The sequence below is a fragment of the Poecilia reticulata genome, chromosome 1 (genome assembly GCF_904066995.2).
Source record: "Poecilia reticulata chromosome 1, P_reticulata-male-v2, whole genome shotgun sequence".
Lineage (NCBI taxonomy): Eukaryota > Metazoa > Chordata > Actinopteri > Cyprinodontiformes > Poeciliidae > Poecilia > Poecilia reticulata.
The window spans coordinates 18,967,702-18,986,246 of NC_088830.1; the positions used below are offsets into that span (position 1 = coordinate 18,967,702).

Below are 18,545 nucleotides of genomic sequence, written 5' to 3' on the forward strand. Positions count from 1 at the left end.
TTCTGTGATCCAATTAGAGACGTCATCTCTTTTTGGCAAGCGTATGATCAGTCTTTGTACAGGAATTCAGGTTCAGGTGGCTAATCTTACTTTTGGCCAGGGTACAGTCTCTGTAGTCTCTGTAATGTTAATATTTACACATCTGTGGATAATCCAGAACAACAGATTACTGAAAACATTGTTGGCGAAGGCCTCTACAGATTCTTGGCACGCAAAGATAACCTCAATTTTGATTATACAGTTCAGCTGATTAAACAGATGGTCTCTAAAAAATGTGAAAACATTTCTCTAAAACTTCAGTAACCTGGACACTGAAGTTTCCCATTCAGGAAAACTTCAGTATCCAGTGTGTTTGCATTCAGGCCCTTCATTTCTAATCAAAAGGTCTGGCATAAGCTTACTTATTTCTCTGAATACTAGGAGATTAAGAATGGTGTAAGCAGTGGAAATTTAATGGATTTATTTTTGATTATAAGATTGAACATTTTTATTACACATAAGAGCTATCAAGGTGTGGATTGTGTATCTAATCCCTGTTTAGACATTACAACCAGATTGCACTTTTATAAGGGAAATTTCCAAACTTCTCTGATCCTGATTCTGTATAAAAGAGGAGTCCAAAATTCACCAAAGAAGAGTCTACGGTGATTATATGAATTTATGCTTCATTTATTTCATACAATTGGACCAATTTGTTTGCTTGATAAAGACTTTATTTATGTTCCAACAGCTGAAATCACTGCAGCCATGCTGAAGGTAGCACTTATTCTTGGATGCCTCCTGAACCTCATTGTGGCTACACCAGTAAGTGACAATACTATAGAAAAATTAAGTCAGATATTTTTAAAGGTTTTTTTTTTTTTTTTTTGATGTTGAGTTGGTTTGACAGCAAGATATTTTCTGTTCCTTATCATGATGCTGGTATAAAATCTTGAGCTTATTTTAGTCTGCTGTGAAAATGAAGTCAAAAGAATCTGCAGAATGACTGAACCTGTCTGTTCTCTTCAGATGGAGCACCAGCGATTTGCTCGCTCAGGCTCTGGCTCTAACTCTGGCTCTGGATCGAACTCCGGAGAGGTGAGAATCATATCTTTTCTTTATTATAAACTACAAATGAACAACTTTTACTGTATAATTCTTGCATAATTCTGCTATTTATCTAACTACTATTAGGACTTTTCCACAGACCTCAACAACTGACCTTGACACCCTGCTATCCCTGCTTGTCCAGCTTCTTGCCACCACCACAACTGCAACAACTACAATAGCAACTACAACAGCAGCTACCACACCTGCTGCCACTACATAAAACAGAGTCTTGAACATCAGAAACTTTGTCATGTTTTGCTGAGAAGCATTTGTTTTTTTTTTCTTTTTCAATTTTAAGTAATATTGGAAATCTGTTTTGTTTTCCTAAAACATTGGCCAACCTGCAATCATGTTTGGTATCTACTTAATAAAGTTTAGCAAAAAAAATAAAATAAATAAAAAATTGTGATGACTCTTTTCTGATACAATTTCAAACACATTTTTATGAACAACTTACTTCAAACCTATTTGTTTTTCACCGTGGAGGAAAGGCAAGTTAATAAACCAATGGGTGATTTTCATTCAATTTTATATCATTCTTAAACATCTGTCATGGTTTTTAAAAGTGAATGTCACAAGTTGCAAAAAAAACAAAACAACAAAACTCTTAAAGAGTATTACTGAAAATGAAAATACGTCATGTTGCCAGAGAGTTGAAGGATAAAAAGCCCTGCCTGCTCATTTGGCCAAATGAATAATTATCTCACAATATGCTGACAAGTGCAGACTCTTGGTTTTTATAAACTGCACATCTCAGAAGTGAGACCACATTTCTCTGAAAATCACTTGTTAACCAAGCTGAAATACATTCACACTACCATGTTACTTCATTAATTGTTTACTAATGATGCAATCATTTATTGTGATTTAACAAAAAATAAGGTCTGAGTATTAAGAAGGATGACAGAAATGTTGTTTGAGCACTCAGTAGCGACACACTATAGTTGGCAACTCAAGGTTGAAATGAAAGACTTCATGGTCAACATGGACTTGGGCTCTAAAGAACTGAGGTTTGACTTGGACCCCTGCAGTCTCATTTATAAAACTTTGAATGTTATTAATACTAAAAGTGTGCATATACCTAAAATCCAAAAACTAGAAAATATTTACAAAACTTTTCTCATAATTTATAATGGAGTTATTTCTCCAATATAAATCACGGCAGCACCTGAACATTTGCATACAAGGCTCCATGTCATCTTCTGCCCTCTGTCCACCCACATTCAAACCACATGGTCAAAGTACCTCATGAATGTTAAGGTGTATAAAGATGAGCCAGCTGGTCAATGTTATGAAGCCTAGGCTTAAATTCAAGCTGGGAGACTTTTCCTTCAACGGGCACCACCAATTAACCTGCCTCCGCTTGGCCAACCAGAATGCGCCACTGTTCCACCTCGTCCAATCACACTGCAACAGCTCCTTCAAAGACAAAGCAAACTCAGATCCTCCCGCTTCAGTTGTGCTTCACCCCCATCTCCACCACTGACTTCCAGGACGCCTCCAGGTCCTCTCAAGACTCCTCTCTCCAGTCCCGCTCCACCACCAGTGACTGGGCCCAGGGGAAGACTACCCTGAGCTTCGCTCGAGCTGATCATCAAGGTCGCGGCGACTCTCAGCTCACTCGTCTTCTGCCGGTGTCCAAGCGCCAAATTACCAGCCCAATAAAATTGTCTAACTGCTGTTTCTCTCTCCGTGTGAGTCTCTACAGATCGAAATATAGTCAACAATGGCAACCACAAAGAAAATGATGAAGAAACAGAATTTCACCAAGGCAAAGATCAATGTGTTGATGACTGATTAGGAGTATCAACAGGGGTCCCCAAACTACGGCCTGCGGGCCGGATCCGGCCCACCTCCACATTTAGTCCGGCCCCCTGAACAATACCAGAGAGCGTTCAGATTTTTTTTCATTTATTGTATTTTCCGGTTTATATGTGGATTTTTCTTCAACCACCAGGGGGCTCTTTAGCAGGAAGTGTGTCCTGTAAACTGTGGGTGTTTTGTTTTGCTGCCATCTGTTGGACTTTTGGGGAACTGCTTGACTTTTATGTTATGTAATCAGTACGGTTGTTTGCTAGCGGTAGAGCAGATGAACACACGTGTTTGTTATGAACGCCGCATTCCAGGTCGAGTTCTTCGAAGCAATGCCTGTAAGTAGCAGCTTATACTTCAAAACGAGCCTTTATGTTAACATATGATAAAAGAAGTAACTTGTTACTTCTTTTATCATATGTAACTTGTAAAATGTACTCAAGTAAAAGTAAAACTACCACATTAACATTTGTACTTAAGTAAAAGTTAAAAAGTACTGGCTTTTAAAAATACTTAAGTATTAAAAGTAAAAGTACTTGCTGAATGGATTACCTAATCGCTAATATCATTAAGTGTACCGATTGTATTTAATTTTAATACATCAGAAATGTGCCATTTTAATGAACAATGCCATATGAAGCATGTTTTTATTATGTTTACTCTCTGTAACATAGTTTAGACTTACATATGTGATTCTATGCATCATAATTTAAGGGATGGAAACATCTTGTCTCCTGTCCTAACATAACATGAACTTCACTTTTTTTGCCACTAGTGGCATTTATTTTTAAAGAAATCAAAACAGAAAGTGGATGGAAAGAAGGTGGGTGGGAGAGGACAGGCAACCAAGGAGCCAGTAGCAGAGTTGTAGTCAAGACCACCTACACAAGACCAAGTCAAGACCAGCAACCCGCGCTACGTGACACAAAAAAAATGTACTTTTACCTTCTCAAATTTATCTGAAAAATCCACATTCCCATAAAAAATAGATATTAAATTTTTAGAGCTGAAATGAATTTAATCAATAAAGATCCGTCCAGAAGAAATCGGATCGTTCCTGAATATTGTGCCACTATATTGCACTTTGGTACCAGCGTTGTCCCATAAATGCGACACCTCAGTCAACACCTCCACACAATAATTCAGTGCATGAGTGACAACTTTTTTCATCGCAGATGCAATATGTGTCTGCACAGCTAGCTAACACGGAGCTTACCTTTCTTTAACCTTTCCTTCCAAGTGACGCTAAAAGTTGGACGAAGTCCCCACAGTCTGTGAAAGCGAAGCGCTGCTGATTTTACATGTCGCCATATCTTATGATTTATGCAGCGCTATTATATTACTGACGATTAAACAGACATCTTCTCCTGCTCAGAGGAAACCACTGCGCATGTCTTGGAGCTTTGCGTGCGAGTAAAGGGGGAGGCGATGGGTAACAACAGACATGCGTTATTGCTTGGATTTTACGGCGCCATCTTGAGTCCCTGAACTTCACATTTTAACGGAAAAAAGCACAATGCGACTTGGATGTAACGAGTAACGCGACACTTTTGTAGAAATGTAGTGAAGTAGAAAGTACAGATACTTATTGTAAAATGTAGTGGAGTAAAAGTAGAAAGTATCCATTATTAAATCTACTTAAGTAAAGTACAGATACACGAAAATTGTACTTAAGTACAGTAACGAAGACTTCCCACCCCTGATGAGGTAGCTGTTGTATCAGTTGTACTATGTATCTGAATGTAAAACACTTCTGTAAGCTGCTCTGAGCTCATCCTGAGTTGTTTGTGTTTTGACAGTTTCACTCCATTCTACATGGAAATAAAGGAAGAACTAACTAACAGAGGTGGGGACTCGAGTCACATGACTTGGACTCGAGTCAGACTCGAGTCGTTAAAATCACGACTTGAGACTTGACTTGAAAAAATGCTCAAAGACTCGGACTTGACTTTGACTTTCATGCCATTGACTTGGGACTTGAAGCTGTTTACTTGAAAAGACTTAATATTTTTTACTCAAAAATGTTTTTATACTTAGTATTCAGCTGCACATGTTCTATTATTTGAGATAAATAGATATTTTAAAAAGAACAAATGGTCTATTATTTGAATTTTATATATAATTGCAAATTATAAAATAAATAAAATAAATAAAAACGACTCGAAATTACTTGAAATTAAAGGTTCCTGACTTGAGACTTGACTCGACTTTTGTCTGTCTTGACTTGAGACTTGACTTGACCGTTTTTACTTGAGACTTGACTTGGACTTGAGGACAGAGACTTGAGACTTACTTGAGACTTGCAACACAGTGACTTAGTCACACCTCTGCTAATTAATCCTGACCCGTGTGAAAGGAGTTTGGCTGATTAGGTTTGGTACAAAACACCATAGCGAGACCATTACAAAGTGAATCATTGAAAATAAAAGAAAGCGGCCATTAAAATGGAATTAGGTTTTAACAGGGAATTGAAATTTGAGAATGTTGTTGATCAGTTAAATAGCATTGAAGGGAAATGCTATAAATCTTTGGGGTTGTGGCTTATAGTCCGGTGCGGCTCATAGTTAGGAAAATACGGACTATGATCCTTCCTGAATTTTTCCTGGGAAGAACCCAGAGAGGGTTATTTGATTGTGCTTTTTGGAAAACAATATATTTTTACATTTAGGCAGTCCTGCAATCCTCACACTTTTTCTGTTACAAACTGACTCGGGCCCCCCACCAGAGAAGGGAAAAGTCATAAATATTCATAAAGACTTATTCATGTTCATCACAGGTGTTTATGACGGAGTTATGTCAGTATTATTCACCCCCTTCAAATAAAGTGTTACCTGCTGGGTTTATGTAGCATTTGATTTTTAACTAAATATTTATACCTGTATTTGATAAAAATAGTGGTTGACCTTTGGCATTTATTTTGAAGAATGTTGGTCCTGTTTAGAACTATGATTTTCATGTTCAAAATCAATTTTTTTAATGTTCCATCTTATAGTAATAACTTAACAAAATTGTTTATTTGACTTGAAAGGCTAGAGTCAAGACTGCTTTACATTTAATTTATACGTTGGAAATTTGTATAGTAAAATGCAATAAATTAGTTGTGATGTACAGAAGATAAACTTAGCAAGTTCAAGAACATGTTTAGTTCTTAATATATAATAACAAAGGCTAGTTATAAAGACTAGATGACATGTCAATTTATGGTCAATTTATTGCAAAATAAAGTCTGCAATTTGATAGCAGAATGGTTTCATTTTTACATCACTTTGCATGAGCTACTTTCAAACTAAGTGTTTTGTGTTCTACAACTACATTTCCTGTGGACTTAGAATTTAGTTTTGTTTCAAAATTATGTTAAGAATATATTAAATACATTAACTTTAATATATTTGACACTATAATTAATATATGGTATAGAATACAGACTTCAATGTTTTGGAAGACAAAAGTATTTGGAAATGCCAAAGGTGTTTTAAAAAAAGGTTTGTGAATATGTCACAAAATACAGAGTAAAAAGACAGAGAATTTCAGTTTTGAGTTAACAAAATATTGGTAAATTTGACATAAAAAAACCCTTAAATTATGGAAAATATTTTGATGGAAATTCTGAAAAAAAATATACAGAAAATGTCCTGGTAAGTCTCTGCCAGGATATTTTAAAGTTTTTTTGTTTGTTTTTTTTTTACAGAAAAAAAAAAAGAATTAAGAGAAGTTTCTCGTAATTTAACAGTATTTTATTTCAAATTTTTCCATAAAAAACAGAGAAATGCCCTGGTAATTTTCTGCCAATACATTTTCTGTTTTTTTTCGGCATTTCCAGCAGAATCTTTCCATAATTTAACAGTTTTTTTCCCTGTAATTTAACATATACAAACTGTTAAATTATGGCCCAGCACACCACCACCACTTCAGGCAACATTTCCCATATTCTCAAACTCAAAGCTTGACAGGTATGGGGCAACGTGAGAGTTCATCTATTAAACTGACTGAAGATGAATACATAAACTAAAAGCTGGATCATAGACATTTTTAATAAGTGTATTTGTGAGCCTGTCTCTTTTTATTAAATTGAAAAAAAAATCAGATTTTTGTTTAACTTTTCTTCAGGTTAACTTCGAAAGCGAGCTGTTATTATTACAGGTTAGTTTTCTAAACTACGAAAAAGTAACTGTTAGGGAAGCTCAAAAATGAAAAATTGGACTGATATTGATATTCGATAGTAACACTGCTGTCATGCCAGATTTATTAAATACTTTATTTTGTCAATTTTTTTATACGATTACTCGATAAATCGTAAGAATAATCGATAGATTACTCGATTACTAAAATATTCGTTTATAATAGGCCTAATTATATAAATAAAATAGCATTTATAAGGGGATCAGGGATTAACGTCTCTCCTTCGCCCCCCTCCTTCTACAGCCAGACCTCCTCCCCCTTCTTGCAATACGCCGTCCGTCTGGCCCCCCCAGCACTCAATGGTACGCTAGACCGGCTCCATCCTCTTCGACCGCTCACACTTCTAATGGTACACTAGCCCCCCCCTCAATGTCTCTCATTCGCTCCCTCCGTCTTCGCTTCCCCCACCCCTCTAAGGTTACGTTAGCCCCCACCTTCTCTCCTTCTTCGAACCCCATCTAATTATACTCTAGCATCCACAGTCCACAGATTAATGTCGCTCCTTCGCCCCCCTCCTTCTACAGCCAGACCTCCTCCCCCTTGCAATACGCCGTCCGTCTGCCTCCCCCAGCACTCAATGGTACGCTAGACCGGGTCCACCCTCTTCGACCCCTCACACTTCTAATGGTACACTAGCCCCCCCTCAATGTCTCTCCTTCGCTCCCTCCTTCTTCGCTTCCCCGCCCCCCACCCCTCTAACGTTACGTCAGCCCCCCACCTTCTCTCCTTCTTCTTTGAACCCCATCTAATTATACCCCGGCACCCCCAGTCCGCAGATTAATGTCTCTCCTTCGCCCCCCCTCCTTCTACAGCCAGACCTCCTCACCCTTCTTGCATACGCCGTCCGTCCGGCCCCCCCTGCACTCAACAGTACGCTAGACCGGCCCCACCCTCTTCAACCTCTCACACTTCTAATGGTACACTAGACCCCCTCAATGTCTCTCCTTCGCTCCCTCCTTCTTCGCTTCCCCCACCCCCCGACCCCTCTAAAGATACGTCAGCCCCCCACCTTCTCTTCTAATTATACTCTAGCCCCCCAGACCGCCACTGTTCCCTGTGCCCCCCATTCAGACTCTTCGGTATGCTCTACCCACCTTGCTCTGACTGTAACAGTGGATGACTAAAGGTTTCCGGTATTCTAAGATGGAAAACTTTTAAGCACTCTTAAGGCCATAATCATCCACTTCTGTAAGTTGTGAAGTTCTGAAGAAGAAACGCATCCAGTTTTGACACTTCTGATAACGTGTCACTCAGTTGGTGAGAAAAAATCCTGAAAACACCGTTAGGCATGAGGACTCGGAGACAGGTCTCGGTAACAGGTCCAGTCTCAGAGGCAGGTCCTATCTCAGATCAGTCCAGACTTAGATCAGTCCAGACTCAGATCTGTCCAGACTCGGAGGCAGGTCCGGACTCGGAGGAAGGTCCTGTCTCGGAGGCAGGTCCCGACTCGGAGGCAGGTCCCGTCTCGGAGGCAGGTCCCGTCTTGGAGGCAGGTCCTGTCTCGGAAACAGGTCCCGACTCGGAGGCAGGTCCGGACTCGAAGGCAGGTCCTGTCTCGGAGGCAGGTCCCGACTCGGAGGCAGGTCCCGTCTCGGAGGCAGGTCCCGTCTCGGAGGCAGGTCCGGACTCGGAGGCAGGTCCCGTCTCGGAGGCAGGTCCCGACTCGGAGGCAGGTCCCGTCTCGGAGGCAGGTCCCGACTCGGAGGCAGGTCCTGTCTCGGAGGCAGGTCCCGACTCGGAGGCAGGTCCTGTCTCGGAGGCAGGTCCCGACTCGGTGGCAGGTCCCGACTCGGAGGCAGGTCCCGTCTCAGAGGCAGGTCCCGACTCGGAGGCAGGTCCCGTCTCGGAGGCAGGTCCCGACTCGGAGGCAGGTCCCGTCTCGGAGGCAGGTCCCGTCTCAAAGACAGGTCCGGTCTCGGAGGCAGGTCCGGTCTCAGAGGCAGGTCCCGTCTCGGAGGCAGGTCCCGACTTGGAGGCAGGTCCCGACTTGGAGGCAGGTTCCATCTCGGAGGCAGGTCCCAATTCGGAGGCAGGTCCCGTCTCGTAAGCAGGTCCTGTCTCGGAGGCGGGTCCTGTCTCGGAAGCGGGTCCTGTCTCGGAAGCGGGTCCTGTCTCGAAGGCGGGTCCTGACTTGGAGGCTGGTCCTGACTCGAAGGCGGGTCCTGACTCGGAGGCGGGTCCTGTCTCGGAAACGGGTCCTGAGTCGGAAGCGGGTCCTGTCTCGGAGGCTGGTCCTGACTCGAAGGCGGGTCCTGACTCGGTGGTGGGTCCTGACTCGGAGGCAGGTCCTGCCTCCGAGGTCTGTCCTGAATTGGAGACCGGTCCTGACTCAGAGACCGGCCCTGACTCCTCCGAGTCAGTACCAACCTCTGAGCAAACCAAACCTAGGGACCCAGCTAAGCGTGGACTATACTCTACGTTTGGTCCACTCTTGGTGGGTGCTTGCCTCTCTACTACATCTGAAGCATCTGCAGAACACGCAGCCTGTCTGATGCACCTCCATGCCTTTTGAAGAAAGTTTTCTTCGAGATTGATTTTCCGCGGTCGTGCCAGGGTTCTTTTAAAGCACTGGACAACCTTGTAAATAACAATTGGGTTGTCACTTTTTATCATCTTGAAGAGCAGTTCTCTAACTGCATCTTCATTGCCCCAGAGAAGTTGCAAGATGTCTCGGCAGAGTCTTTCTTCCATTTTCTCAAAAAAGACAAAATCAATGTCCTTTACTTCATTCCATATTTTTGGAGCAAGCTTTCTCTGGACAGGTTCGGTGTGCTTCCTTTTGTAATTCCCGTAGCTAGATCTGTAACTAGACTCATAAATCAACCTCCAAAGAATTCTTTGCACCATAACTTTCCTTTCTTCTTCAGTTCCTCGCCTGAAACCCATCCTGTTTGCGTCCCTCAAAAATTGTTCAGGGTCCATGGTTGCCTGAGTATAATCCTCACTCAGGCACTTTTCATCTGCGTACAAGTCCTCAGTTGGAAAAAATGTCTTTCTGATCTTACTATTTGTAGACGCTAACATTTTCTTCTTAGGAACAGGATTCTCCAGGTGCTTTTTGAAATTTTCCACAATAACCGGGTGTCCTGCTGGGTGATCAACTAGTGCGATTAAATGCAGTCCACTGGCAAAGTGGAATGCATCTCTCGCAAGACTCTGGAAAATCCTTTCACTAAGCTCTTCTGACACCTCCGAGAGTACGTCCACATTTATATCTCCAATTTTTCTCAAAAGCAAGATCAAAATTTTGCTATGTTGTTCCTCAAAGATTTGTCGGACAAGATGCAGAGTTGGTCCATCTGCAGCCTTTTCAATCACTTCCCAGAGAAGTTCACTGAGAAAGTTTCTCTTTCTGTAATCTGGGCTCCTTTGACCAGGATGAACTTTGTTGGACAAGGTTTTTTTCACTTTTGTCCAAAAAGAGACCTTAGGCCTCACGTCCATTTCCCTCTGTGGGCTTTCGTTGTTCATCTTTATTGAGCTGAGCTAAAACGTCCAAATGAATCTTGTGTTGACTGACTTGTTAACTGATTTGTGTTAACTGATCAGAGAATTAACTGATCAGTTGGTGATGTCATGTACTCTATGACATCATAAAGTCAACCTCAGAAGGGCCTCATGACACAGACATCATTTGAAGTCATGCTGATGACATCATTGTCAGCAGCATGGCAACTGTTGCTAGGGGTAATAATAGCACGTAGTGAGCATGCGCTATGAAAAAAAATTGAATCTGTGGGCACTAAATGCATTATTCCCTCAAGTCTGAACTGACAGTGATTTGCTCAGCTTAACAGGAGGGGCCAGGGAACCATTTGCCCGTCCACTTTACCGCCCTACCCATTTTTATTTGTTATTTGGGTTCCATCTCCTAACAGGCATAGGGCAAAGTGCCAATGGAACTGCTACATGACCTGGTGGGCCGGTCTATCAGTCAAACCTTGTGATGCTCACTTGTGTGTGCCCACAAAAGTGAAAAAAAGGGCATGCATTTCTTTAAATGTTTATGGGATTATGATAAGAAGATATTTTATTTGTTATCAGGGGTTTAATGACGATGGGTGCAGTAACGGTGTTTCACCGGTAGGTGGTGCATGGGGACTCAGAGCTGCCGTTTCTCATAAGCTGAGAGATGGTAAAAACGGTGAGCTTTGCTGGAGTAATTAAAGACACAAGTTCAAATCCATGCTGAGAGTGGAACTCCTTCAATCAATGCTCCTCCGCACCACTGATAGGCTAAGCAATGTATCGTGATCCTCTGCAGCAAGTGATGGCAAAGCATGTGTGTCTTTACCTCCGCGTGTCTTTACCTCCATGTGTCTTTACCTCCGAGGCAGAGGCTCCGCCGAAACCCTGAGATCGACACATCGAACCCCTGGCGTTCGATCGAACCCAGGTTAAGAACCACTGATCTAAAGATTAAATCTCCTAAACAAGTGGTCCCCAAACTATGGCCCGCGGGCCGAATCCGGCCCGCCGCCACATTTGGTCTGGTCCCCTGAACAATACCAGAAAGCATTCAGATTTTTTTCCATATATTGTATTTTCCGGTTTATATGTGGATTTTTCTTCAACAACCTTTACAGGACAAAACTTCTTTAGCAGGAAGTTTTGTCCTGTAAACCGGGTGTTTTGTTTTGCATGGCGCATTGCTGCCATCTTGGACTTTTAGGGAACTGCTTGACTTCTATGTTATTCAATCAGTACGGTTGTTTGCTAGCGGTAAGCAGATGAACACACGTGTTTGCTATGAACGCCGCATTCCAGGTTTCCCCTCAATGAAATATATACTAGTGTTGAGGAAAAATGACTATTTTTAGTGTTTAACACAGTTTAAACTTTTTAGAACAAATTTCTTAATTTTGAACAGGTTTCTGTTAGTGATTTGAAACCAAATACTATTGCTGGGTAAGTATTGAATAGAGATCTGCAGGAGAGCTTCTGCTCAGACCCCTTGGGTCTTATCATTAAAGACAGGAAGGTGGAGGACAGTATCACTTGAATTACTGTGAGAAAGGGAACTTTGGTCGATCACGTAACCAGGATGAGAAGTCTTCCAAAACTAACATCTGACATGGTGCAAAACTCAATATAACATAAAATGTTTTAAATCACTAACACTTAATTTGTCAGATACTTTTCTTAGTTGTTAATACATGCTTTGACTGAAAATTGTATTATTTTGTTTTAGAATTAATTTAGTCAATGATGAATGTATTTGAAATTTTATTATTTCTGACTATATTAGAATCAAATGAAAATGTTTTGTTTAGTATTAGAAAAATACTTAGGTTTATGGTGAATAAATGTCTTAATTCTAATTTGAATATTATAATAGGTTAGAAACCGTGTTGTACTCCATTATTTTCTGTTGATATTATCTATTGCTTTTGTTTGATATCAGGACTAAACTCTGAAGATGCTGAGTGCAGAAGAACAAAATTGGGTTTTTGGAGACAACTTTTCATTGAATTAAAATACAGTGTTAAAGGTTTGTTCCTGGCAGAGCGGGAGAGAAACCAGAATTTCACAGCTACCTGTGAGGTTCCTTCATCTGTTTCTCTTTGCCCAGATGGCTGTAGAGCCGCAGGAGGCCGGATAGTGTTAATAAAATACATTTAAAATAAGTTAGTTTTAGAATTTATCATGACTTGATTGAAATACCCTAATTATAGTTTTAAAATTTATAACATATTCTGGCCTATTGATCTTTATTTTACCTGTAGTTAAATCAGATGGTTTGTCAAGATCTCTGATCTGTCCTTTGTCTGTCTGGGAAACAATCAGTAGGAAGTTCTAGCTTTTCACACTGATCTGTGAAAGCCATAAACTACCATGAATTCGGAGAGTCTACTTCCACCTTATTTAACAAAAGGAGGAACTGGTGTTTGATCTTGTGAACAAATCGCAGGGATTTTCTAAATTCGAAAGGGCCAGAGATGCCTTCCAGTTGGTCAAGTAGAGATACGCCTTATTTTTGAAACATTTAAAAGGAAAACACGCCTACAGGTATAAAAGTTTGTGCACAAGGAAAATAATTCAGAAAAGGCTGATTTTAGTTAACTTCTGCACCAGCTCTTTCTCCAAGGACGTCCTTGATATTTCTCTGTCTTCTTGTCTCAGGTAACAATGTTTGTATCTGTGTTTCTCCAGTTTCCTGTTCTATCTTATATTTTCTTCTGATTGGATTAAATTCTGTAATTCTGTGACTTCAACACGCATTGTTGTGTTTCTGTCCCCGCACGTGGCCACGCGAGAGAACCCGAGATCAACGGGAAGAACCAGAGCCAGATTTTTTTTGCTAAATTTAATTATATAAATAATTCTTCCTTAACACTAGTCAGTCCCAGTAACCGTTTCACTAACGGTTTTTGCCCATTTTCTTTCTGGGTAAAAATCAATCGAGAAACGCCACCCCTCCCCCCTGAACAGTTTCAACCTTCCCCCCTCCCCACGTCAGCAATTTCCGGCAGCGCAGGTGATAAACGTGTAACCCTTTTTCTGTTACAAACTGACTCCGACCCCCAACCAGAGAAGGGAAGTTATGTGGTCCTCACAGGAAAAAGTTTGGGGACCACTGCTCCATGTAATCTTCTGCCCTCTGTTCACCCACATTCAAACCACATGGTCAATGCAAAGTACCTCATGAATATTAAGGTGTATAAAGATGAGCCAGCTGGTCAATGTTATTTCATGGGCAACAGTGGCATCCACAAAGAAAATGATAACAAAACAGAATTTCACCAAGGCAAAGATCAATGTATTGATGACTGATTAGGAGTATCAAATAAATAACATTATTTTAACAATAGAAGTAGTGTGAAAAAAAAAGGCAACAGCACCACCAGGAGGCAGATGAGACGCTCCACAGCTGAGTGGGCAGGAGTTCTGCTTTAATGCCCATTATGTTAAAGTGCATCTCCTCTGTAGTGTGGAGGTTTAGAAAACGAGTGAAGAGTCAGTGCCTGGGAGTGTAGTTTGGCAACATGTTAAAACAGACCTGAGAGATTTGCAATGGTGTAAATCTTTGCTCTCCATATCAGGGGGTTCTCAGTTTCTCATTGTGTACCATAAAAACTGCCACATGCAGTCAAAGTTTATGTCCAGAAGTCTGCTGTCAACAGCTGGACCCCAAGTTCACACAATCAAAGTAGAGTTGTCGCAAGTTTGACTGACTGTCCCACAGGACAGTCAGTCACACTGTTTTGCTGGGCTGAATTTTGGACTCCTCTTATATAAAGAATCAGAATGAGAGAAGTTTGGAAGTTTTCCCTTTTAAAAATATAATCTGGTTGCAATGTCTAATTAGGGATTAGATCCACAAACCACACCTTGACAGCTTTTATGTGTAATAAATGGCTCATCCTGATTAACTTGTACGTACAGCATATCAATAAAAGCTAAATTTTATTTCATTTTCCTAAGTTAAAGATATACATAAGCCTTTATCAATATTGATTACTAAAGATAGGTAAAGTTCTTCAAAATAATTTTGCTATTGCTCTTACAATAACCATGCATGTCTTGATGATGAAGTGCAAAATATAATGAAAGACAACATAGCAAAAGTCTTCATTGAAAATGTTTATTTTTAGTCAAAACTTGGTGAAGAATGACATTTGTCCAATTGTTGAGTGAATAGAAGGCATCTGGTTAAAACAGCAGCCATTGAATCTGAAATGAGATGAGAAAATAATACAATTATAGATTCACTATATACCAACTTCCCAAAAACAGACTAAGTTAAATATCGATTATTTACAGCAGTATTGTCACAAATCTGTTTTTCAATATTTGTCACTCACTTGATCATTACTGATTGAGTAGTTGTTGGAGCAGGGCCAGGATCTGGGCCAGAGTTAATGTACCTGTAGCTGCTGCTGTGGTCGTTGTCGTGGTGCTCTTTAAGGAAATATAGGGAGATTACACATAGCAGAGGATTTTTTTCAATACTGATACACTAACTTATGCTGAGGTTTAATCTAAAGGTTAGGCAGAGAGGACACTCACCTCATGTGAGCCAGAACCAGAGCTTGAACGAGCAAAACGCTGGTGCTCCACCTGCACAAGGTTTGACATTACATGCAGTAAATCTTCTCACAATAATAGCGAAATAGTGCATATGTATAGTGTATAGTACATACACTATATATATGCTCATTGATCTCTTATAAAACATAATATTATACTTACAGGTTCAGCCACAATGAGGCTCAGGAGGCATCCAAGAATAAGTGCTACCTTCAGCATGGTTGCAGTAATTATACCTGTTGGAGCAGAAGATCAAAATGACGTTCTGAAGCAAAATAGAATTTTTAAAAATCACTGTATAAATACAAAAACAATATAAATAAGGGAAACCATCACACCTTCAGTAGGTTTTCTCAGAGACAAGAGAAAAGTCTGTAGTGTTGCTCTTTGGATGTTGAGCTTCTCTTTTATACTTTTACAGATGCAGAAATGTTGCAAAACTGTGATTACATATAGGCTTCAAGGTGTGGCTGAGAATTAGTGACTAAAGTTATAAAATTGTGGACAAATATCCCTATAACATTCAGGTTTACCTACATTTGAGTGTCTAAATAACATTGTGAAAACCTGTTGAAAGAACCGGTGATTACAAGTTTCAGCTTATTGTTGGTGAACTGCAAGAGACACAGCAGCTGATTTTCAACGTCACTAAGTTTTGTGACTGAGGTTTATACTAAAATAGATGGAGAGAGCCTCCTCTGTGGAAACTGTTAAGTTTAATGAGTATAATAACACTGAGTGACTTGCCAACAAAATCAGTGTCTTACTCTTCCTTTTGCTTTGTTTATGTGTATAAACACATACATTTTCTTATTGAGATTTAAAATTCATACACTTGTTGTCGATAAAGTTCATAAGTTCTTTTATTTATTGATGTTTTATTGATGAATTATTTTTAGATAGTGGTCAGATTTTCAGATGTGTTAAAGATAACTTAATCCAACACCTCATTACAGCTTTTGTATGTTTTTAATATAATAATAGAACCTCTGCTTAAAGCTGCAGCATCTAACTTAAAAAAATGAATTTTACATACGTAATAAAACTTTCGCTATCCTAACATGAGATAGATAATCTCTGAAAAAATAATCGATCTCCTCCCTGCTCTGCATAATTACTCCGCTCAGACAGAAACAGCCACTCAGATCTAGCAGTAATCAGCTAGCCATGCTATCAGGAAGTTTTCGTTCAGTAACTCAGGATTGTTTTTGTAATGGATCCTGTATTTGCCTTTGAATGTTAAGTTTTATACTTGAATTTTTTGGCAATGTTGAGAGGTTTTATTTGGACTTTTTGCATTATTTAGCCTCTTCAGAGCATTCATATGTTTTCAGTCTGTTAAAGATAGTATTATTGATAGCAGTACAATTTGCACAATTTGTTCAGTTTTCTTCTTGGAAAAAGTTATTAAAAACAAGTTTTTGTCTAAATTAAGTTGAATTCATGGTTCCTTTTTCCACATAATGTAACCGGTAGTGTTTATGATAAAAAAAATAAATAAAAAAAATTATGTGATCGGTATCGGTGAGCGGCCGTGATCAGCCCTCAAGGGTGATCGGAATCGGAATCGGTAGGAAAAAAATCTGATCGGCACATCTCTAATATATGTCCTTCTACATGTCTGTATGCATATCTTCTCACTGGCTAAGTCACGGCATTAACTTATTTCCTAAAATATGACATGACAAGCAGAATGCAGGCTTCACTGGGTGTTTGTGAAACAAAACCACTAAGTCACATAATTTGTTTTTAAGAAAATTGTGATATCAAAGTTTTGCAACTTTTTACCAAGGAGTGTCATAACTGGATCAAATACTCTCCTGAAACTAAAATGTTTTTTCATGGCTTAATACTTGCAAAATGAGAAATTATACTAGTACAACATATTAATTAGCTGTAATTATAGTGTCCTCATTAACCCTTTGACTTAAATATAAATGTTATGGGGTTAAGGAGTTAATGTAGATTTTAAAGATTTGATTTCTCAATGTATTTGTTCCTGGAGAAGTACAAAAGAATAGATCATTCAGATCAACAACCAATGATCTTCCACTTCTTTGAAAAAATCTGCTGAAGACGTAAGGATCTCTTTAGTTTAATATTCCTTTTTTTACCTTCTTTTTTTCATTATTATATTCAATTAAACTAAAATACTCTGCATATGATTTCACATATCTTTTAAAAGCAGAACAGAGACCTTTCAAGGATCCTCAAACACTAGGGGTTTAACAAGAGAGCGTCTTCTGGTGTTTGTCAGTGGGTGAGGCTAACGTTGAGCCTGTCTGAAGTCTGTGGCAGTTTCCTCCACACAGGAACACAATGAGCTTATTAGATATTAGCTTATTAGCTTTTGAACTTATTAGATATTTCCCACTAAATTAGTGATGAAGGGGCTGGAGTTTCTCATCCACGGTTTGAAATTCGCTAGAAGAATTCAATTATGTTATTTGAAGTTATTTCTGTACTGTCCAGTGAAGATTTTGACTCATAGCAACCAGGAAGAAACTGTCTGAAGCAGCCAATCAGATGTCTGGGTTTATAGAAGCAGCCTTAATCTCGCTTCCAGAGTTTGATGGGTGAAGCTGACAGTTTAAATAAATTCATGATTTGCTTCAACTCAAAAACATAAATTTATTAACTCATAAAATAATTCTAGATTTTAGAATAAAATCAGTGCATTTACCTGAGACAATTAATTCTAGGGTTAATACATTATTTCTGTAGTAATTTCCAGTTATAATACATTAATGACACACATAAGTAATTATTTCATAAGTTATCTGGCATCGTTCACTTTCTGTAATTACATAGATATTCTAATTTCAGGTTTAAATTTGAAATTGTCACGTGAAGTGAAAAAAAATACTACAAACACTTTTATTAAAGCTTCTTTTTAAATCTCTCATTTATGTATACTGACATCATCTAAATATAGTGAGCAAAATGGGTAGAAAGTTTGACATAAAGTGACTGCTTGAATTTAAGTTTCCACACTCAACAGCAGAGGGGAGTGTAAACCCATAATGGGGAAAATTGATGAAATGAATAGATCAACTCTGGGTTGGAAGAGACAGATGGCGGTTTCTGTGTTTGGTGTTTCACTTCAACACAGTTTTATGACAGTTTTCTGTTTTTATTCTGTAATATAATAAACTTAAAAGTCCATACATCCTGTGATAACACTGAGGGAAATTGCCCAAGTTCTGCAGTCACCATTATTTGACTCATAAGTGAAATTGGTTTGATAATTTTTTTCCCTTCTTAATGAAATCATTTTGCTATGATGATCTATAAATAGTTTCTAAATAGCTGTAAGACTTCTGTCAGCAGTAACTGGTTCACTTGTACAGCATATCAATGAAAGCTAAATTTTATTTCAATTTCCTAATTTCCAGATATACATAAACCTTTATCAATATTGATTACTAATGATA

At 39.3% G+C, this 18,545-nt stretch overlaps 2 long non-coding RNA genes across 2 annotated transcripts; one reads left to right on the forward strand and one right to left on the reverse strand.

Annotated features, from left to right (window-relative positions):
* Positions 1-710: 710 nt before the first annotated feature.
* Positions 711-1,532, forward strand: LOC145551997 (uncharacterized). The gene is made up of 3 exons (XR_014087919.1): positions 711-804; positions 1,009-1,077; positions 1,187-1,532. It is a non-coding gene; the product is annotated as an uncharacterized LOC145551997 (long non-coding RNA).
* A 13,119-nt stretch (positions 1,533-14,651) lies between these two features.
* Positions 14,652-15,580, reverse strand: LOC145553556 (uncharacterized). Its single transcript, XR_014089649.1, has 5 exons — positions 15,450-15,580; positions 15,274-15,347; positions 15,091-15,141; positions 14,886-14,982; positions 14,652-14,754 (listed from the first exon to the last, which is right to left on the reverse strand). It is a non-coding gene; the product is annotated as an uncharacterized LOC145553556 (long non-coding RNA).
* Positions 15,581-18,545: the final 2,965 nt, after the last annotated feature.